The sequence below is a fragment of the Lissotriton vulgaris genome, chromosome 2_1, assembly GCF_964263255.1.
Source record: "Lissotriton vulgaris chromosome 2_1, aLisVul1.2, whole genome shotgun sequence".
NCBI lineage: Eukaryota > Metazoa > Chordata > Amphibia > Caudata > Salamandridae > Lissotriton > Lissotriton vulgaris.
Window position 1 is genome coordinate 1,667,024,736 of NC_141687.1, and position 23,781 is coordinate 1,667,048,516.

At 46.3% G+C, this 23,781-nt stretch overlaps 1 pseudogene; it reads right to left on the minus strand.

Annotated features, from left to right (window-relative positions):
* Positions 1 to 15,869: 15,869 nt before the first annotated feature.
* LOC147733048 (protein BTG2-like) lies at positions 15,870 to 23,494 on the minus strand (annotated as a pseudogene).
* Between the last annotated feature and the right edge of the window lie 287 nt (positions 23,495 to 23,781).

A 23,781-nucleotide genomic window follows, 5' to 3' on the forward strand; every position in this document is an offset into this window, starting at 1 on the left:
GCCGCCATTGCCCAGGACATAGGCCACGCCCACCCGGACAGGCCACGCCCACCCCTACCTTCCCGCGCTATATAGAGAGCGCTGATCACTAGCGCTGCATCTTAAAAAACGGAACCTCCTGAGGCTTGAGCCGGGAGTAGAGCGATTTTGTACATTTTAAATTGAAAGCGACAGAATTTACTTGTCTTTTTAAAACTTGCACTCACCTGCACCGAGCACTTCGCGCTCTCACGAGCCCTCAGTCAGCTGAGATACAAGCTCCCATTGGCGAGGGTTTGTTTTGGTTTCCCTGCCGCCATTGCCCAGGACATAGGCCACGCCCACCCGGACAGGCCACGCCCACCCCTACCTTCCCGCGCTATATAGAGAGCGCTGATCACTAGCGCTGCATCTTAAAAAACGGAACCTCCTGAGGCTTGAGCCGGGAGTAGAGCGATTTTGTACATTTTAAATTGAAAGCGACAGAATTTACTTGTCTTTTTAAAACTTGCACTCACCTGCACCGAGCACTTCGCGCTCTCACGAGCCCTCAGTCAGCTGAGATACAAGCTCCCATTGGCGAGGGTTTGTTTTGGTTTCCCTGCCGCCATTGCCCAGGACATAGGCCACGCCCACCCGGACAGGCCACGCCTACCCCTCATCTCCTTTTCCAGCTATAAATCATGTGCCTACACAGGAAGCGCAGCGGACGAGCGCAGCGGGCGCGACGAATGCGCGCCGAAGGCGCGCATAAGGCAAGCTCGTCTGCGAGCGTCCGGGACCAGGGGCCAGGGACCCTGCGAGCCACTACATTTATACTTCTGCTGAATTACAGGTATTGCGCCCAACCGCTATTACGTGCCCACCTGTCCCCCATCTCGCCGCCAAACGCATTTCTCTTTTGGGCATTGGCAACCCTGCCTCCCTCATGAACGCCCCTGCTCCCGAGTACTCTATGCGCACGACCTCACCCTGCTCCACCTACACGTTCAGGTGTATCTATCTCAACACCCGCTCCATGATCAAGCACCAATCTGATATATTTCTGCTACTCATGGACAAACAACCTGACATGTTGCTACTGACGGAGACCTGGCTTACTCCGGATTCACTACCAGATATTTTAGCTGCCCTTCCTGCAGACTACTATATTCTATCAGCTCTCCGCCCAGGCGGAAAAACTGGGGGAGGAGCAGCAATAATCGTCAATAAAAAATTCCAACTCAGACAGCTCCCCTCTCTGCCTTTACCTAATACTGAAAACATAGTCGCCAAAATTGACACCCCCAATGGCTCACTTATATTGGTCCTATTATATCGCCCTCCTCAAACCATGGCTACATTCCCCTCTGCTCTAGCTCAACTACTGGCACCATTGGTCACTAACCATCCTAAACTACTTCTGGTTGGAGATCTAAACTTCTGGTTCGACAACCTATCGTTGGACCCCCAAGCTGCAGAGATGAGCGAACTTTTCTGCGATCTTAACCTGACGCAACACATACACACCGAGACCCACCAGAAGGGCCACAGCCTCGACCAAATCTGGTCTCTGAACCTACCCCTATCTGTACTAGACATAAAACCCTGCTGTTGGTCTGATCACCACAGCATTACTTTCTCTTTCCAGCTAGATAAGACAACCCATTTTAAACTACAAACCAGCAACACCATCAGGAAATGGTCCTCCATAGACATGCCAGCCTTCCTAAATTTCTTGGGTAACTCCCCCCCTCTCGATAGCAACAATGTGGACGAGGCCGACAGCCGGCTCAACGATTGGCTCACCGAAGCGATTAACATCTATGCTCCCCTTACGCATCTTAGCTGCTCAAGGAGCCCGGACGCACACAAATGGTTTACACCCGAACTAAAAACACTGAAACTTGAAGTGAGGCAAAAGGAAAGAACCTGGCGTTCCCAGTACTGCCCACTGGCCAAAGCCGCATATTGCTCAGCCAGGAAGACATATCAAAAAACCCTACAGAACCTGAAAACAACCTACTATTCATCTAAAGTCCTTAACTCCACCAACAAATCTAAAGAAATCTTCAGGATCGTGAACGACCTTTGCAACGACGACAGAACTTCCCCCCCGGTAGTTCCCTCACAAGCACTATGCAATTCCCTGAATGACTTCTTCCGTGACAAAATCTTAACGATCAAGCAAAACATCCTCACATCTCCATCATCCGCCCCAGTGGACGACATCTATTTCAATCCCTCAACTCTACATTCCTACCCCCTTATCGACTCGAAAACCTTCTTAACCTTATTGTCTAGAGTCAAATCAGGATCCCCTATGGACATCTGCCCCCCCCATATCATGAAAGAAATTGGTCGAGCTATGCCCGACAGCATGTTATCCTTACTCAACGACTCTCTTATGTCAGGGACAGTACCTAGCAGCTTCAAACAGGCCTTACTGATTCCCCTTACCAAGAAGCCCGGCATCGACCCGCTCGACCTTGCGAACTACCGGCCCATATCACTGCTACCTTTTCTATCGAAAATGCTGGAGGCACATGTCACCAACTGCCTCTCTAACTTCGTGGAGGAAACAGAATACCTCCAACCCAACCAGGCGGGCTTCCGACCTGGTCACTCCACTGAAGCGGTAATATTAGCAGTCCAAAACACCCTGAGGTCCAACGCCGATAACAACCTTCATCAAGCCTTAGTACTCCTCGACTTATCCGCGGCATTCGACACGGTTGACTATTCCATTCTGGTCAACCGTGTCGAACAGGCGGGCCTCAGAGACTCTGCCCTAGCCTGGTTAAAATCGTTCATCTCCGAACGTACCCAATCGGTTCGCTTAGGCTCCTTTTCTGCCGCCAAGGTCAAGTCTTTCTGTGGGGTGCCCCAGGGCTCCTCACTATCCCCCTTGTTGTTCAACCTATACATGCGGCCCCTCCTCTTTGCCCTAAGTAAGCATAAAGTCACTGCATACAACTATGCAGATGACTTACAGCTTATCTTTGTCCTCAACTCTCCTAACGCGGTGGAGGACTTCCAAGCCACCATGATCCTAATTCAGAGCTGGATGTCCTCAAACCACCTCAAACTAAACCCAGGGAAAACTGAGTTGATCCTGCCCGGCAAGAGCGAAATTAGTTGGAGCCCTAACTTCTGGCCATCGGACATGGGCCTCCCCCCTAAAAAATCTTCCACTGTGAAAAGCCTAGGGATAACCATCAACGAGGACCTCTCGCTAAAATCCCAAATTGGCACCGTGGTCTCCTCTGGATTTTTCCAATTAAGGAAAATCAGGAAAATCGCCCATTTCCTCACTCCCTCCGCCTTAATCCAGGTGGTCATGGCCCTGGTACTCTCCCATATTGACTTTTCCAACAGTCTATACCTAGGCCTACCCGCAGGACAACTCAAGAGACTTCAGTACCTGCAGAATCAGGCCGCCAGGCTGATCTGCAAAGTACCCAAATGGGAACCTATCAAACCAGGCCTCGAGAGTTTGCACTGGCTCCCCGTGGCTCAAAGAACCGAATTTAAAGCCGGATGCATTATCTTTAAGGCTCTGCAAGGCAAAGGACCCCTATTTATCAGACAGCTGATCGGTAGATACGTCCCCCCACGGAACCTAAGATCTGCCCACAAAGATCTTCTAGAAGTTCCTCGTTTCAAGAAAAAACGACAAGGCGGCAGCTGCTTTCACTTCCTTGCAGCCACCCTATGGAACTCTTTACCTCTTGCCCTCAGACAGAGTAGAGACCTTCTTGCCTTCAGAAAGGCTTTTAAAACACATCTTTTCATACAAGCTTACCCGAAATAACTCCTCCGCCAGACTCTCCTCCTGTTATGTTTTTTATCTTACCAGCGCCAAGAAGCCCTCGGGCGTACGCGCGCTTTATAAATTGCCAATAACATAACTGTCAAGGAAGAATTTTGACAAAGAGGGGTTTGTTTAGGCTGAGAACCGCCTCATGATTATCATGCTCCAACGCTGCCTTTAACTCAGTTTTAGTTGGAAAAGTGCTTTCGGCAGGTTCTATCCAGAGGCGGCTCATTCCCCATCTCACAAAGTATATTTTTAACACACCTTAGCCACAACATTTTCCTGGTGACATCCATTTCTCTAACTTCTAACAGAGCCAGTGCATAGTGTGAAAGCTTGGGTGTCACCCAAAGCCTCCTCCAGTATGCAACTGGCATCTAGTGTGCCACATCTCTAACCGAATGGCAACCCAGATCTAAATATAGGGAGAGTAGCGGGTGTACTGCGGGAGGCCAATTATGGACCTCAAAAATGTGTTCTGCGCTACCACCAGAGGGTCCAGGTTGGCATAGCCCCACAACTCTGCCCCATCTAAGATTGAAATGCAAAACAACATTTGATGGACAGAATGCAGAACAATGTCATACATTCACCCCAGTACAGAGATTTGGGCCTAAATCCATCGCTTTTTTGCACTCCACACCACCCCAGTTCAGACATGGCCATATGCAAATCAACCTTGACCCTGTGCCTGATGGGAACAGTCCAGTCCGAACTGCCAAGCCATGTCTTTCCTGGACAGGAATCAAGCATCCTAGGACCGGTTTCTGGCTATCAGCCGTCTTCAGCCAGGATAGCTTGAATCCAGTGGTGTGGAGAGCATGGGACTCACGTCTGAGCATACCCATCCCACTTGGGGTGACAAAATGCAAAACAACAGTTGATGGACAGATTGCAGAACAATGTCATACATTCACCCCAGTACAGAGATCTGGGCCTAAATCCATCGTTGCTTTACAGTGAGCAGGTCTATTTGGGGCTTCCAGCTAAGTTTTTTATTAATTGTAACTCCTAAATAAGAAAAAATCTCTGTTTGCTCATTTTTTGACTGCACCCACAGAATTCTTATGCTTATGTAGGACCATGTTTTTTGTTTTGTCCACATTAACAATGAGATCATGATCCTCACAAAACTCCTCAAACCTCGTGAGGGCAATTTGACGGCCCGTCTCGTCTTGGAAAGAATAAGAGTGTGGTCAGCAAACATGAGCAGAGAGATCTTAGATCCAACCAAAGATGGTGCATCCGTGGGAAAGAACTCAAAGTACTGCACTACCCCATTAATATATATTGAGAAGAGGGTGGGTGCTAACATGCACCCCTGTCTCATCCCCTTCTCGACTGGAAACTTTTCAGTAGTATTACCCTGCGCATCCCATCTCGCCTGCGCGAAATTGTCGGTGTGCAACTTAATCAGTAAAGCCAAAATATCCAACGGCATACCGATCTTCAAGAAGCTGTGCCACATCTTAATACGGGGGACAAGGTTGAATGCCGACTTGAGGTCGAAAAACGCTGCATAGATAGTGCCTCCCCCTAGTACTACTGTACGCCAGTATATGAGGATGAACCTTAGCACCTGATCTACAGAGCTGGTACAGGGCCGGAACCTCGCCTGGAGATGGGATAGGATTTCACGTTCCTCCAACCAAGCCTGGATTCCGCCCAATACCAGCCTTGCTGACACCTTTTGGATACAATCAGTAAGGCGTATACGCCCGTAGTTCCCAGGTAGAGAGCAATCCCCTTTTTTGTGAATGGGGAGGATTACTGCTCCTGCCCAGGTGCCGGGCATAGGTGCTCCATTGGCGATAGCATTCGCAAGAAGCTGAATATATGATGCCCACATGTCTATATCATGGAGGAACAGGTCGGCGGGAATGGAATCGGGCCCCGGCGCCCTGCCACTTGGGACTAGAAGTAATGCGTTTTCCACTTCTTTCTTACTAAAATGTAAAGTGGAAATAGAGGAAGGCAGTTCAAACTGATCTTGTATGTCTCCAACACTTGCAAACTGTGCTTTAAAATAAGAGACCCACTGGTCTGGCTCTACGTGGTTCGTGGGCACCTTACTAAGGGGCCCTCTGCTCCACTTGACCAAGTGCCAAAAATCAGTCATTTCTCTTCCAGAACATGCATTGAGCAGTTCTGCCCAATGTTGTTCGTCCCAGTCCTTTTTGTTGAGCTACCTTACATACTGCCCTGGCGTTACAAATTTTCTCCCTGTCTTTTGACCTAACTGCCACCGCTAAACTCCTGTAGGCCTTACGACAAGAAGTATTATACCAGGCTTTTGGTATAAAATAACCTTTAAGCTTAGTAAAAAGATCATCATGGACCTGGATAACAATAGAATTGAGCTCTTCCTGGGTAGCACATGTCTGTAGGGTGCCTAGGTCGTTAACTACCAATCTACTAATTTGTTCCATGTGCTCTACCTTTGTACTCACATTCGCCTTTTTGACTCGTCTAGAGTCATTTGTCAATTGGGCCTCAACATGATCTATAGGTGGTACTAGCCTTGCTCCAGGGAGCAAAAACAATGGACATAAGCAGAGTAATAGTGGGTTGTGGTCACTTTCGGGTCTTTCACAGACCACCATATCTTTTACATTTGACCAGAACTCCATGTTGGGTAGAAAAAAATCTATTCGACTGGTACGCAGCCCAGAGCTAATGTTTGTCGGAAGCTGATCTCCCGTTAACAGCCCTAACCCCTTGTTCCAGGCAAAAACTTTTAGCTGGAGTGCTGCACTCGTCCATCTTTTTATTACAGGAAGGTCCAGCGGAGGGATAGACCACTCGGCCTCCTTCTCTTCATTAAAATTTAAATTGTGAAAGTCCAGGGGTTCAAAAGTACAATTAAAATCACCTGCTATTAATACATGTTGGTCTCCTCTATGTTCTACTAAAAAAGAATCTAAAAGTGCCACTGTAGGGGAGGCTTTTCCACCTTGCAACCCCCTTGAATAGACATTAATTAATAGCAGGTCAGGGGTATGGACCCACTGCAACCTAATTTTAAGGATGTCCTTGGAATCAATATAGATCTCCTCCAACTTGAGCTCATCACATTGTCTTACCCAAGTGGTCAATCCCCCTTTCGGTCTACCAAGCTGCCCCTGTTCCGCAGCTTTGGAAAAATTTAAGTAACCATAGCGGAATACTTGCTCCATGGCCCACGTCTCTTGGAAGAACAATATATCTTGCTCGTCAATAATATGGACCAATCTACAGAGGCTATTTTCTGTGAAATCCCCACAATGTTCCATGACACTAGTTTGGTACCTGCAGTGTCACTCTGTTTAATACTGTAGCCTAACTGCTTATTGAGCCACACCTCACCAAAGGATAATTGGCCCCTTCAACCGAGTGGACTACTACTGTTTCTAAACAGCAGCCCCACCCTGTGCCACTCCTGTGTGGGCCCAGAAGCTTGTCGATATTCTTTCAGTTTAATATGGATAGAGGGGAACTATCTTTGTTAATAGAGCCCCTGAGCCCATTGCCCTCTCCCGACTCAGCTATTGGAGGCATGATCGTAGCAAAGACTAGTGGACTACTCAGTCAGTCTATGTCCTCCAGGTTAGAGAAGGGCTCAAATCTATTATGAGTTGGTACATCATAGTGATATGGACCTTGTGCTTGGACTATGTCCTGGCTGGGACCAACCCTTCGTGTTGCTTGCATTGGAGTATTGCGATAAAAAAACCAGTGGCAGAACACTGATAGTATAACTACTCAGATACCTGGCCCCCGTCCTGTCCAAAATGGTTTTGACTATCAGTGGAGACCCAAAGTTCAACACAACACAGTCACCTCTAAAAGATTTCCATGATTTTCCTACCCATGGAACTCTGCATATCATTTCATAATTCATAAAATAAATGATTGCCCAGCCCGGTTCTTGTATTCAACAAATGAAGTGCCTTGTTCCTAAGAGAGGGCCAATGCTCCTCATCCCCCGGACGAAGGACTGGCACATTAGAGAGTATAATTGTGTAGGGCTTGGCTTCGGGCGGTAAGTTAAGGGAGTCACTCGGGCTTACTAAGCCACCCTGTGATATCCCTTGGCCTTGTCGCCCTCCATGTTCCCTCCTACGGCTGGACTTAGCTAAAATGGTGGGTACACTACAGATATTAATGGTAGAGGTTGACACTACAGCATTTGTGCAGCGGCCAACCTCAGTGGCGGACGATCTTGTTGTATGCGCCATTACTGGACTTGGATCAGTTGGACCGCCAGAGTTTCCATTACTCAATGTGGGCTTTAGGGAAAATAGATGCTGCTCTATCTTGGACAATCTTAGTTCAGTGCCGGACAGTTTTTCAATTAGGGGATTTAGCAAGACTGCAAGTTTCTCTTCAAATGTTGCTATGATGCAATCCTCAAGGTCATTAGACATCTGTCGAGTGTTAGCCAGGTCACTACCAACCACCAAACTCAAAGTACCTGGGGCCAAAGCTACATGGGGACCACCTGTCCCTCTGGTTTTAGCCACTTTACTGGCCTGATGAGTAGTTTGGAGCTGTGCACACGCTTTCCTTTTTTTGTTTGGGTTTGTACCCTCCCCATCCTTGATTTGCACGGATCTTTGTTGGCACCTGAGGATCTTAGCAGGGGGAGGGGGTAGAGGAGGTGGTGTACTAACTGAATTAGATGTGTCATTCAGTTGGGAAGGTGGGGACACAGAGACCACTGGCAAGGCAGAGGCAGATGGTAAGTCTGGAATTAGTAACTGGCCTGGTAGAAGAGCTTCGGAAGAGGCGCAGCAGGGGTCTAGAGAAAGTCGCCGTTCCGTAAGCTCAATCTCGTGTATTAAAATGGACTCAGCCCTCGTAAGAAAAGCATCGAAGGTACCTACAACCCCCGGCGCACCTACCCCCTTACAATGACCTTTGTTCATGACAACTTAGAAGGTTACAAAACAAAATAATATAAATATATGTAGCACTAGAAAATAATATACAAAGTCAAAAAACAACTAACCATGTCCCAAGTAGACCCGAAAAGTTCGAAATATCACGTGAAGGGGGTGGGGGTGGCCCAGCCTTTCCTCCTCCTGGCTCTGGCGGGAGCGGATGGGCCCGCCCTTGGCCCGAGCTTTGCCCGGGAATGGCCCGCAAGTCCCGCGCTGCGGGAGCTCTGCCCCCTTTTATGCTCCTCCTGGCGCTCTCACACGCTGTTGCGGCTTTTCCACCGCAAGGGCTGCTGGGCAGTGTAGTCCTCCTCACTGCGGCAGAACAATGGCGGTGTCCGCGGTGCTCAGCGTGCCCCGGTGCAGGCGGTCTCCGTGAGCAGGAAAGTGTCCTGGAGCAGTGGATGGCTAGCAGCAGCAGGTAATGGTCAAGAAGAAACAGCAAGACGGGCTTCCACGCTGTGGGAGCCGTGCCCCCCCTTTATGCTCCTCCTGACGCTCTCACACGCTGTTGCGGCTTTTCCGCCGCAAGGGCTGCTGGGCAGTGGATGGCTAGCAGCGGCAGGTAAGGGCCAAGAAGAAACAGCAAGACGGGCTCCCTGATAGCATGATCTCTAACGTGGCTCGAATGTATCATGGTCAAGCACACATAGGTAGGGATGCTATGATTAGAATGCTTAGACTAACCTGGTACAACCCCAAGTTTAGGATGATCGCTGAGAGCCTTTGTCAGCAATGTTTGGTGTGCCAACAGCTAACCCCAAGAAGAAAACCGGTTGTGAGTTTAGGAACCATAGGACGGGAGGGAGGTCCGTTTACTAGAATGCAATTAGACTTCATAGAGTTGCCACCCTGCAACCGACTTCGATATGTACTTGTAATCATTTGTTTGTTCTCACGGTGGGTGGAGGCCTTCCCTACCAGGCGGAATGATGGAGTGACTGTTGCAAAACTCTTGTTAAGAGAAATCATTCTATGTTTCGGTGTCCCAGTAACCATTGAGTCAGACGTGGTACACATTTCCAGAATGAACTTGTACAAATGATTTGTGAAGCACTGGACATTCGTCAGAGATTACATTGTGCTTACAGACCAGAGGCTTCTGGGGTAGTTGAACAAGTAAATGGAACAATAAAGAACCAAATTGCAAAAATGTGTCTGGCCACTGGATTGAAATGGCCTGATGCTTTGCCACTTCTGATGACACTGAGGAGTATACCTGATAGAAAGACAGGATTAAGTCCTCATGAAATACTAATGGGAAGAGTAATGAGACAAGCATCTATACCAGTTGAAACACTGTTGGCTATAAATGATGATATCATACTGGATTACTGCAAGAACCTGTCTGATGTGGTGACTTCTGTATTCCATCAGGTGGGAACTGATGCTCACACTAAAGAAAAACATCCAGCTCATGATCTAGTCCCTGGAGATTGGGTTTGGATAAAAGTACACAGGAGAAGAAACTATTTAGTTCCTCGCTGGGAGAAGCGGAGGCAAGTTATTTTGGTTAGCACCACTACAGTTAAGTGTGCTGGAGTAAAGAGATGGGTGCATGCCAGCCACACAATTCACGTGCCTGAACCCGAAAATCCGCAAACAGAAGAAGCAGAAAGCACTACTGATTCTGATTCTGAAGGTGAACCAGATCAAAATCCAAATACTGAAGCTCGACCTGTTCGTCGACATCTGAAAATATGAGATACTAGTTCAGCATCTGAAGGAGAGAGGGAAATCATTGAAGTATCAGATTCTGAAGATCAACCTGAAAGTCGAGATCTGGTAAAGCCTAGTACCAGTTTGGACACTGATCTAAGCAAAGAAAAAACTGGTAGCCAAATAAGTTCTGAAGGACAGTTTGAAAACTCTGGAAGCAGGAACATAAATCTTGAAACTGGTGAGAAGGAAAAGACCCACGATAAGGATGAGCTTCCAAGTACCAGCTATGGAGGAGTTCCTAACAGAGTAACTGAACTGACAAAAGAAAACACAGATTCAGTGAATGAAACAGACATCATAAAGTTCAAAATAAGAGGAAGTGATGAGAAATCTGAAACTGAGTCTGATGACTGTGATGATGAGACACAATTAAGGAGGAGCTCAAGAAAAAGAGCTTGAAGATTGGAACCTATTGTTGTAGAACCTGAAAGTAAGAGACCACGTAAAGGAGATAATTGGCCTAAAGGAAATGATGGACTAAAAATTAAACTGATGAACAAAGCCAAAAATCAAGAATAACAAGTAAATGTGATAATAAGTCAAAAGAAGTTGTTGGGAGTAAGGAAAGAGGTTTTGCAAAGGCCAAAAAGAGAAAGGAGACCACATCAAAAGTACAAGTCACCTGAATGGACATATGTTGCACTGCCTCCAATAGAGGAAATCAACATCAGCCAAGAAAATCCGAATTGCCAAAGTGAGTAAAAGAGAAATAAAGAGACAAAAGATTGCATATACTGGGAAACAAAAGAGAAAGATAAAAGAAAAGAGATAAGATCGTATTTGAATTTGACACTGTGAGTGTAAAAGGAGATGAAAGGACACTATAAAGGTGGAAAAGACTGTGAATAAATTGGTGCTGTTAAAAAAAATGGCTACTAAAGATTTACAAATATCTAAGTGTGCTATTTTTAGGAAATGGTGTAGAATGTGGTTAATATGTACAGGATTATTAATGGTAATATGGCTAATATTAGCAATTGTGATTCCTTTTAGACCTGAATTTGAGAATACAAAGGCAAATGAAAGTGCAAAAGAGAAGGCTTATGAGTCGAACCCTCGCAGTCTGGCTACCGGGCCAACCACAGCACGGAGACCGCCCTGATCGCAGCCACCGATAACATCCGAGCTCTGCTCGACAACGGAGAAACAGCAGCCCTCATCCTCCTAGACCTCTCCGCGGCCTTCGACACTGTCTGCCACCGTACCCTAGTACAGCGCCTCAGCAACATCGGAGTCCAGGAGAAGGCACTGGAGTGGATCATCTCCTTCCTCGCCGGAAGGACACAGAGAGTCCGCCTCCCTCCGTTCAGATCTGAAGCCACCGAAGTCATCTGCAGCGTTCCTCAAGGCTCTTCGCTCAGACCAACCCTCTTCAACGTCTACATGAGCCCCCTCGCAGACATCGCACGCCAGCACAACCTCAACATCATCTCCTACGCCGACGACACCCAGCTGATCCTCTCCCTCACCAACGACCCCGCCACCGCCAGAGCCAACCTTCATGAAGGGATAAAAGAGGTAGCCGCATGGATGAAGAACAGCCGCCTGAAACTGAACTCGGACAAGACGGAAGTCCTCATCCTGGGATCCTCACCCTCCGCCTGTGACGACTCCTGGTGGCCCCCCGCCCTAGGCAGCGCACCCAAACCAACAGACCACGCACGCAACCTGGGCTTCATCCTGGACTCCTCCCTCTCCATGACCAGACAAGTCAACGCCGTCTCCTCGTCGTGCTTCAACATCCTGCGCATGCTACGTAAGATCTTCCGGTGGATCCCCACCGAGACCAGGAAGACGGTCACCCAGGCCTTCGTCACCAGCCGGCTGGACTACGGCAACTCCCTCTACGCCGGAACCACCGCCAAACTCCAGAAGAGACTCCAGGGGATCCAGAACGCCTCAGCACGACTCATCTTGGACATCCCCCGTCGCAGCCACATCTCCGGACACCTGAGAGACCTGCACTGGCTCCCGGTCAACAAGAGAATCACCTTCCGACTCCTCACCCACACACACAAAGCCCTACACAACCAAGGCCCAGGATACCTCAACAGCCGCCTCAACTTCTACGCTCCCAAACGCCAGCTTCGATCGACCGGCCACGCCCTCGCCGCCTTCCCCCGCATCCGAAGAGCCACCACAGGGGGACGGTCCTTCTCCTACCTCGCCGCCAAGACATGGAACTCCCTCCCGACCCACCTCCGCCTGACCCAGGACCACCTCGCCTTCAGGAAGCAACTCAAGACCTGGCTGTTCGAGCAGTAGCGGACCCCCCTCCCCTAGCGCCTTGAGACCCTCTGGGTGAGTAGCGCGCTATATAAATGCTTTTGATTGATTGATTGATTGATTGATTGATTGAAGAGTGATGTGAAACATATATATAATCCTGATTTGCATAAAGATAATTCTATGAGTGATTTTTCAAAAAATTATTTTTCCAAACTATTGTCTGAATATGTGAAAACGATGGACGCAAGCGACTACTATATCTGTATGAAGTTGCCTGCATCTGTATCAGAGGGCGTGACTTATCATCACCTCCCTTTGATGTATGGAGTTACTTGTAGTGTGTTATCTAGTTTGTCTTACAAAAGAGGTAAATTGGAGTATTATTATTCTAATTCTGATGACCCTTTTGCAACTTTAAAATTCATACCTGAATTGAACAGAATTAAATCTGGCAACGTTTTTGGTGAATATTTTTTAGAAACGCAAGAACTGACTTTTGACTATGCGTTCAAACATAATTTGACTTGTAAAATGCGTAATGAAGAGAAAGCCTTTTTGGATATGGTAGAGGAAAGGAGAATCCAATACAAAAGAAAAGCAACTGCAAAGAAAGCAAAATCAACAATGTGGACCTTTGAGGGTGAAAATGTTGAGGGAAATAATGTGAATGTGGCAATAAGTATAGATACACCACAAATAGGAAAATTATGTATTCCAAGAAATAACACGTTGTATGATAATTATTTTGTGGGTGCAAGTAAATGTGAAGATACCTTCAGGGGTGTGGAATTTTCAAAATAATCTACTTGTCCAAGGGACAAAATGCCACTGAGATCTACATGTCCTGTAAAATCCACTTGTCCCATATTAATTAAAAAACAACTGGTTTTTGTACAGCACGTATTCTGAACACATGCATTTGAAAGTGCTTCTCTTGATTAAGACAAAAAGGTTAGTTTTGGTGAAATAAAATATTTGCCTAAGATCACACAATTTAAGCATAGAAGCCAATTTTTATCTAGCCAGGTTCTCTTTCACAAACTACGAGTATTTAAATGGAGGCCCCCCTGTTTCACACAAGCACAGTCAGTGTGATCTAGTTGTGTTCATTGGCAGAGCTCTGCATATGTGTATACACTAGCACATACCAACTGAATACACCACCAGATTGTTGTACTGCTGCCAAGAAAAATCAGCATGTTCTCTTCTTCTTTAATGGCACCCTTCATATCTTCCTTACCACCCCATTTCACTAGTTAAGTGATTTTAAGACTTGACTGGTCTACTGGACTTGGATACGTTATTCTGATGAAAAAAGAAGGTTTTTATGATTATTTTTAACACAAGTCAAAGATGTCTGAACAATGAGAATGCCTCAAGGCAGCAAGTCAGGTCTCGGCTAGAGTTAGAAGGGGCAAAGCGGTAGCAGTGAGTTCCTGCTCCACTATGTAGTTCTGCTCTACCCTTAGAAGCTAACTTGGGACCCCCTAACATTTCAGTTATTTGGGGCACACAAGCAACACTTATTACAGTGGTACACTTCACACACTGTAGAATTCATTGCCCTTTTTTTTTAGGTTGACTGGCTGAGTGGGGCTCAGTAACAACCCTCGCTCCCTGATCCAGCTGACAGAGCGAGAGGGGGGAGGTTCACCACACCACTGAGTTACAAATAAGAAGGTGAGGAAAAAACTGCTTCAACCTTTTGAAATGGAAATAGAGCCATTGCGCTGCCTGTTCTCGCTTGGTAAGTTTCGCCTTTTCTGCTGCTGTGTGTAGATATTGTGGAAATACCCGGGGGTGATGAGACTTGCAGAAATGTCCCTCATGCACACCCCCTGTGCAGTTGTCTCACCTTGGGGCACAATAAAGGAGGGAGAAAGAATGTCTTGCATCTAAGGGGTATCCATGCTCCGAGCAGATGGCCTGCGCCCACAGCCACTTGCACTGTAGGTAGTGCTCACAGACTTTAAAGTGGCGTTTGGTGCTTAAATAAAAAATGCATGTCATTCTTTTTCTTCATCCTAAGATCAATGTACATTTCAATATGGTCTGAATACGCTTGCATAAGACCTCGAGTGCTAATAAAAGAATGGCATTTTTTTTGCAGTTTATTATAGAGCCAACTCGACCTGAAGGTATTGGAGCACTTTACATGAGCGCCAGTTACATTTACACAAGGACATATTCATTTATTTCTAAAGTAGCTCTAATAAATTGGCGCAGCTGCACAGGAAATCAAATATGTTATTCAGAGGGGACATTTAGGTTGTAGAGTCCCAAAATGCCCCTTCTAATCCAAGCTCATGTCCCCGCTTTACCAATGTGGTTTAATCTCGACAACCTTTTTACCTATTAATTATCCAGTGTTCTTTTACAGTTAGAATTAAGCAAGCCTGGCAGCTCATGAAAGATAAACTGCAGCGCCACGGCAGTTTAAAAGAAATGCGCACAACTGGCTTAATTATACCCAATAAAATACTATTAGCATTTGCTCACACAAATGGGAAAGATATCGCCCATTTGTGAGGGAAATTGCTTAATTTGGCAATTCTGTGCCACGCATCTGGTGTGAAAGGGAGTTATAATCAGCTCTGCACAGGAATTGAAACGTGCGCAGTTGGCACGACTTAAAGCATGGCTCCAATAGCAGCGGTGGGTAATATCTGTTGGTACCTCAGGTGTGGAATTAACTGAATTCTGGGGCTCTCGGAGCTAGGGCACTTACGCCGAACAGCATGGGCAACAAAGAATCGTTCCTGATATATTGTCAACAGCACAAAACGGGGCAGAATCCAAAAATCTGAAGGGTTAAGGGACATTTCCTCACTCCTTCTGTGCTGCACAGTGAAGTTGAAATGCAAGGCTGAAAGTGCTATATATTAATATTCAAAACCCTACTACAAACAGAGGCAGCGTAGTGCTGGGAGGATTTGGTAAAAGGTCACAAGCCGTAGTAAACAGGCAGTGACTGGGCCCCAATAATTGGGACTCCGTGGGTTCTTGGCCAGGCTTCAAACCCGATAATCTTTAAAGTAAAATATCCTTCCTGTCCCATCATACCCCCGCCCCCTCCCTTACATTAACCAAACGCATCTGGTTCGTTTAGCTTCAGGCTAGACACACTCCTCTCTCCGCCCCCGCTTGCTTTTGGGTGTTGCTCTATTCCAGTGACTCGCTCATTAGCTTTTTCACCCCCTTGCGTGCACACAACCATAAAGGCGTTAGCTAGCTGCAGTAAATATGTCGTTTTTAGGCAGGCTCGTGTGCCCCATCATCATCTCCTTGCAGGTCAGTAACGGGAAGGTAAGACCGGGCAGCAGCGTGAAGAGCTGTTGGCTGATAAGGCCGATCCGACTCCCCTCCTTACCTTGTAGATGCGAATGCAGCAGTATCCGGATCCTTTGGCAGGCTTCTTTGGAAGTGGAAACCAGTGATGTTTATAGTGGTCTGCTAGCGCCTCGGCCACAGCCCCTCCACAACTACGCAGTCGGCTGTCGCTCACTCAACCCCAAAGCAACGAGGATAGGAAGCCGACGGCAGCAGTGATATCCGGGTGCCCATGGGACGGGGGGACTAGGTAGAGACGGCGGCAGGGTCCTGCAGCATGACGGGCCTCTTGTATACCAGTGGGGGCAGAATGTTATCTTATGTGCGGATCCCTTGGCTGGTTAGGGACGCTTGGTAATGCCACAGTGTGTGGAGTAAGCTGAAGTTAGCGTGGCTGTGGTAAAGGGACAGCGACTTCTCTTGGACAATCGGATATGGCCTCCCAGCTAATTCGGTCTGCAGAATGTTTCCAATACTCTGTTGTCTCCGGCCCGATCGGTCGGCAGTCTCTCCCAGGCCCATATTCTTGGTCAGGTCGGGTCGAGTTACCTCTTATTTCGGATCCCCCGTTAATGCGGCGTTACTGGGCCCTGTGCTTCAGCGCCCAGCGTTTTATGCTGTCTCACGCTCCAATAGCAGCGAGGAGAGCCAGAGCTTTCTGGAGCCACAAGGACACGCATTACACACGGTCCCTCACAGCAGGCGCACCAGTTCTATTCTAATTACAGAGCGATCTGCAAGCTGATCAAAATATAATTCTTTTGAGCACTCTACAAGTGCTTTGGCGGGCATTATGGCAGTTCTTATTTTACCTTAATGTATTGTCTTGCGGCGGCCACAAACTACTGCTGGCTGAGACTGAGTGACGTTTCACTCCCTCAGCCAATCACTGTCGAGAGCCCAGTTATGGGCTGCTAGCCAATCAGAGGCCTCTAAAGGCTCTCGGCAAGCTTCTCCGATTGGCTGTGAGCCCCCGAGTGTCCACAGCTCGTTTTATTTACGTGATTTAATGTCTACTTGTCCGTCGGACGAAATAGACATTAAATCTTCTTGCCCACGGATAAAAACAACATGGTTCGGGCGTCGGGCGATATGATTCCCCCACCCCTGACCTTTATAAAAGGGGGATGGGGATTTAAAGGTGGTGATGATCCTGTTTTTCCTGAGATTTATTTTCTGTGCAGTAATAAGGCTTACTATAGATTACCGGACCATTGGTATGGATCCTGTTATGTATGTTTGGTCTTTCCTAAAATATTTCATGTAGATAGAGGAACTAATGGAATTCATGAAATTGTTAAACCATTAACCCGCAGGAGAAGGGAAAGTATATTAGAAATAATATGTGATGTTTTTGTGGCATTGATACCAGCAGTGGGCATATCTTTTAATGCAAACAAAATTCGAAAGTTGTCAACGATAGCAGATCGTTTATCAACTGATACTGCAGGAGGATTTTTAATGGTAAATACTGAAATGGTTGCTATGAGAGCTGTGGTGATGCAAAATCGACTTGCTCTTGATATAATATTGGCAAAAGAAGGAGGAGTTTGTGGAATTTTGAAAGTACAACACTGTTGTACCTATATTCCGGACAAAAGTCAAAATATTCAAAGGTATATTACAAATATTACAGAATTGCATAAAGCAGTTGGTCCACTGGAGGTTGATAGTGTTCTTGAGAAACTTGGTAAGAGTTTTTCTGCTGTAAAGAAATGGTTTCTTGAAATAGGTAGGTCAATAATAGGGAAAGTATTCATTCTACTGACTATAATGATAGTAATGATATTAGTCCTAAGATTAGCTTGCAAACTTAGAAAAAGGAGAAACCTTAAAAAGTCTATAAAAAGGAAAGTTGAGGAAAGTAAAGAAAGAGAACGTGAGAAAGGGGAAATAGAGTTGGAAGAATTTAAAGAGAGACTGTACTATGATAGAAAGAAAACGGAAGATACAAGAGTTTAAGTCATACTAACTGAAAAGAACCTGAAACATGTTTTTGAAAAATTCTACAAAATGTTTGGTGTTATTTGGTGATAAGATCACCAAAGGGGGGAATTGATGGAGCGAGGCTGTGACAAAAAATTTTGTATACCCCTCGTGAAGTTAATTTCTCATAACTGTAATATGTATTAATCGAGTGGATTTGGAGCTAACCAACAGAAAAAGAAAACACACACAGAAAAGGACACGCGGGATACTAATTTGCTTGTGTTGCAAATCGTAATACATTGATCATGTGAATTTGTCATACTAACATAGTGCAATAACGCTTCTAATTTAACAAAGCTATGCATGTATGCTTATTATAAGTATTCATTGTGGCAAAAACAAAGGAGAATGTAAGAAAACAACGCCTTTTTGTAGCTTAAGGCTAGGTAACCACTAACAGGGTAAACTTAGAATGGTGGGAGGTAAACAGAAGGACTTTATTTCGAAATCTAATGTTTAATTGTGTTTGTTTCTATGATAGTTCCTGTTATGGCCTATGTGGCCTAGTAAAACATGGAGGCTTTGCGAGACTCTGAGTAATTCTAGGCATGCCCGACTGTACTCAAGAGATGTACGAGCAGCCTGTGCCTGGGCTACTGATGTCAATGTCAGCGTGGCCTGAGAAGCAGAATGGCGTTAAAATGGAATGCTCGAGTTGTGAGCCTGGGAAAGTTGACCAAAGTGTCAATGTAAGGGCAGAAATGAAATGTTGCAAAGATGAACAATTATGACCGTATGAGAATTATGGAAGTGACTTTGCAAAATTCGGACAATGAGGAGATGGGGTGATCTTCACGACCCCTCGAATGGACCAATGAGGAAAGAGTGTGGACCCTAAAGTTTCAAATTTTAGTTAGATAGTTAGTGAAAAAGGGTATAAAAGAGGCCACTTGGAAGAGAGAAAAAAGCTTGCTTTTTTAATTATTTTCGCACCACGACACTCTGTCGGACTGATCGATTTTCTGGGTGAAAGACTTTGAATTTTTTCCTGACTTTAACTTTTGATGGGTCGGAGTCCTGATGGGAGGTGAACATCGAGGAAGCTAGAGAGGCTGTTTTTGGGAACTTTGGGCCCCATGCATCAAACCAAATACCGGTCGCAAACGGGCAGATTCTCAGAATCCGCCCCTTTGCCACCGGTATATTTGCATTTGGGATGAATCATCCCAAATGCAAAAATCGCAATTTAAGGAATCTCTAAATTGCGATTCCTTAAATTGTGATTGCATTTAAGGAATCCCAAATTGAGATTCCTTAAATGCAATGCATGAAAGTTAAAAAATTTGTGATTTCGCTAATAGGAGTAGCAAATTACCATGAAGCTAAACTTTATGGTAATTTGCAAAAACTTTGAAAAATGCACGTTTGTGCATTTTTCAAAGTTTCATGTTGCGCACACACACATGCCCTTGGGGCATGTGTGTGTGCAACATATGTGCAGAGATCAATTTCAGGGGTGCCACAGGGTGTCATTTTGACACCATTGAAATTGCATGAGCAATTTGCGAGTACCTACTGGTACTCGCAAATTGCTCATGCAATCTCCAAATCATTCCTATGTGCCTGTAGGCCCATAGGAATGAATGGGACAGCATTCCTTAATTGCGACTAGCAATTTGCGAGTAGCAAATAAGGAATGTTTAGGAATCGCTATTTTTAAAGTGATTCCTACATGCATAGGCTTTTGTGATTCCTAAATAGCAAAAGCCTACGTTGATGCATGTGCCAGTTTGTCGTTTAATCCTTTTCTTTCCTCTGTGACCAAGAAGATGGGTAATATGTCATTGAATTTTCTCATTTCTGAACTATTCTGCTAATAAATGTAAACTAATTGAGCTTATTTATCCTTTTACTTGAAGTGATCAAAAAATGTTAAAACTAAATGTTCTGAATAAAGATTAAAATTCTAAGCGTAAGGACATGCTAGAAGACTTAAAGAGAAATAAAAATTAGATAAGTGGAGAATTAAGCGGGTCTTGTTGTCCATAACTAACATTTACTAGCGGATCCATTGACCAAATTAGTGGGGTGCCTTAAATACTGTGTATGACATTTAAATGCCATGGTGAAATCAAGGAAATGCATACGTATATAATGTTTAGAATTTAAGCAAATAGATGAAGTAGGGTACTCCGCTATCCAGCAGCTCGTCCTCTGGCTTCGCTGATCTTGGGAGCAGCGTGATTTGTGTGGATGAGTGACTCGCTGTGCTATGGGCCCCACCGAAGAGTAAAGAAAGTTAGCTCCTAAGTAAACTGAGATGAATTAGGAGGGTTGTTTGAGAACCGCGCTGGATCATAACATGCCCTGCAACAGCATCCTTTCATCTTCCCTTCACACCTCTTCCTTTACATTTCCCAATCTCTCTTTCACACCCAAACACTCCTCTCCGAACAAACTGCTATTTGTCTTGGTCACCATCCTCAAACCTACTCTTCTCCTCCTACGACCGCCCCCGCCCTTCTGGGGTGGATATACACGCACCTGATTCCTCGTCCCCCAAAATACAGCCACCTCGGAAACTCCTGGGAAGGTGTTTTCCTGCCTCACCAAAGTATCACCTCTTTAACTTCTCTTATATGGCAGTTTCTCGTTGCACACCATTGCTAATAATTATTGTCATCTTCGATAAATTGACACTGTCAGACCTAAACGAATACTCATTCACTTCTTTAATTCAGCAAAGTTTTCATTTCGCAATTCCGACAGGATGGCAAATGACTTGCACGGCCCTCTTTAATTTTTGCCTGGCTTTGTCTACGGAAGCATGTCTCAAAGCGCCTGTCCTAGGCACAAACTACAGCCATACAATACAGCTGCCTGCCCATGTATCCTACACCAATTGCGAACCATCCTTCATTTGTTTAGGCAGCGTTAAACCAGACAGCTTAACAAGGTCATTCTCCCCTAAATGAATAATACGCATAGTGCTAATATCAGCCACACTCACCAGCCCTCCCGCAGCAACATACAGGTCGCATAAATAAGCAGACAAGACAACTTTTTGGTGGAGAAAATTGCTGCAGGTTTATTAGCATACCAAATAGGCCAACATGGTGGGTTATCTTGCAGGCGATCCAAAGGGAAGCCCCCTCTCGCGGCCTACCACCTGATGGGCCAACTTGCATTGTGGCCTTAGCCAATCGGTGCTTAGCGGTTTTGGTGAGGGGATAGCCCCTCCCACTTCCGGTGATCCGTTGGTCCACCCCCTTACTCACACCACCCCCTACGAGGGGTGGAGCATTCAAGCGACCCCCGGTTGTACAGGTTTCCAACTGCCCGTAGGACAGACGGGGCGCAGTTGCACCTCTGGGTCCACCGCAAAGACTTCTTGGGGATATTCGGCCTCAGTACCCTTTGTGCTCTTGAAGAGGGTACCCCTGAGTACCTTTCCGTCTTGGTACTTGGTGTGTTTAATAAAATTAATAACAGGTCCAAACCATCACTCCGGCATTCCATGCTTACTTAGGCATGTTGGATTGAGGTGATTCCGTGAAATATGTAAGCTATCTTACTTGGCATACCCTCCCTTTAACACAGGTTTTTCCTCTTTAGGTATGTCACTAATTGTCTCCATCATGCGTTTGAGGCCAGTTTGAGTTCTGCTTAGGCAACATCCCTTCTAACACACCGTGTGGAGTAATTACTCATATTTATCTCTTGTACAAATGTGAGAGGGCGCAGGGACATACCCCAAAGACGAGCCTCCCGTTGCGCGTATCAGCGCAGCGTCGCACTCACGGACTACGACGTCCATGTCCCTCTGCTATTTCCATACAGGAATCTACAGACCGTCGTAACCCAGAAGTACCGCCTCTGTACACTGGAAGGAGAACTCCGGAACCAATGAGAAGGACAGCAGTTGCAGGTGACGAGCGGAGGAGAGAAGACGCGGGAGCCGAGGAGAGAAGATGCGGGACCCGAGCCGAGGAGAGAAGACGCGGGACCCGAGCCGAGGAGAGAAGACGCGGGACCCGAGTGCAACGAATCCTTGCCAGTCATCCGAATCGCTGGAGATCCTGAAGAGGAAGAGGAGAGCTGGTTTGAGGACTGGCGGTGTCCGGAGGTGGCTGGGGAGCGGCCGTGACTCAGGAGAGTTACGGTGGGAGCCAGTGAGTACAGACGGCTCGAGGGTTTTGAGTAAAGGAAGGGAGGGTGGAATAGACACATGCATGTTTCCTTTTTGCTTTCTTTCGTCTTGCACGTTGTTGAACCAGTATTCTTGCCTTCTTGCACGTTATAGAACCTGTATTGAACCAGAGCATTCTTGCATCCTTGCACGAACCTTAGTCAAAGCCTGATTACCCTATTCCTTACTCCCCATTGTATTCACAAACCTCAAATCTGACTTGGTGTATATCCCTTCTTGGTGGGCACTAAAAGTATCATAGAGCACTGAGGTGTGGTGAAGGAAGAACCAACCGATTTAGCAACAGAATTCATTCTTACGGTTCCCTTTTGTTCTTTTCACTCCTATGAGCCTCCGGGGTAAGCACCCCAGTCCAGAGGAGCCAGGAAAGAAGACAGCATCTTTTTCCGATCCTTCCACCTCACCGGAAACCTCTGACGACGACGAAGGACCACAAGCACAATCCTTAAAACCTATCCCAACAACTTCTAATACCAATAAACCTTTTTCTAAACCTCTATTGCAGCCTCCACGCCTGTTTATCAAACCTGCCCTCCCACAAGTGGTGTCAGAAGTGGGATTGAAAGGCGACATGGAGGCTGCTTTGGCAAAAATGGCTGAAAATCAGGAACATTTGGGAAAAGTCATGGAAAGATTCTTGGATGTGGTAGAGGAGGACCGGGAAAAATTGCAGCAAGTTCTAACTGGACAAGGACAGACACAGGGAGCCGCCATGGACAAAATAGCTGCAGTGCTAGGACAACAACGAGGTCCCACTACCCTGCCGTCAGTAGTATTGCAAAGATACGTAGCCGGAGAAGATCCAGATTTCTTTTTCAGTAATTTTGAATGCATGGCAAATGCAGCGTCCTGGCCCCCAGATAAATGGGGACAGTATCTGGGACCTCTTTTGTCAGGAGACTTACAAGCAGCTTATCAAGCAGCCACCCTCCAAGGGACAGTTCCATATACTGAGATACAAAAATGTATCCTGGAAAGGCTAGGAATAGAGGATGAGACCTATAGGTTAAAACTGAGACAAATGAAAGAGGGTCCCCAAGAAACTCCTCGCGCCCTATATTTTCGAGTAAAAGATATGGCTGATCGGTGGCTAAAACCAGCCACTACTGACAAAGATGGAATCATGGCAAAGATTTATCTTGAGCAGTATTTGACCTCTTTACACCCACCCATACAACGTTGGGTCCGTCAACAAGCTAACCTTACCTTAGAAACAGTAGTAGAGATAGCCAGCGCATATAATAGGGCACAAGACTTCAACAAAGGTAGAGAAGAAAACACCGGAAAAGGGGGGCAGACTCCTCATAGACCCATAAGGCCCTCAATAGTCAAGAAACCTGAACCTCTCAGTTTGGTACCTAGTGCTCCTATGCCTACCATCCCGTTACGTCCACCCACCCCAGGACCTCAGTGTTACCAATGTGGTGGAATGGGACACATAGCGAGATTCTGTCCCCAAAAAGAGGAACCTATGGAAATAGGAATGGCCCGTAATTATTTCTGTTCCCCCACAGATGAGAAACCGCCTCCCTATAGATGTACTGTGTCTGTCAATGGACAACCGGTCACCGCTCTTGCTGACACGGGTTGCCTACATAGTGTAGTTAGGCCACAAGACCTGGGTGACCGAGTAGGCCCCACAGACGGCATGGTGGCCATCAAATGTG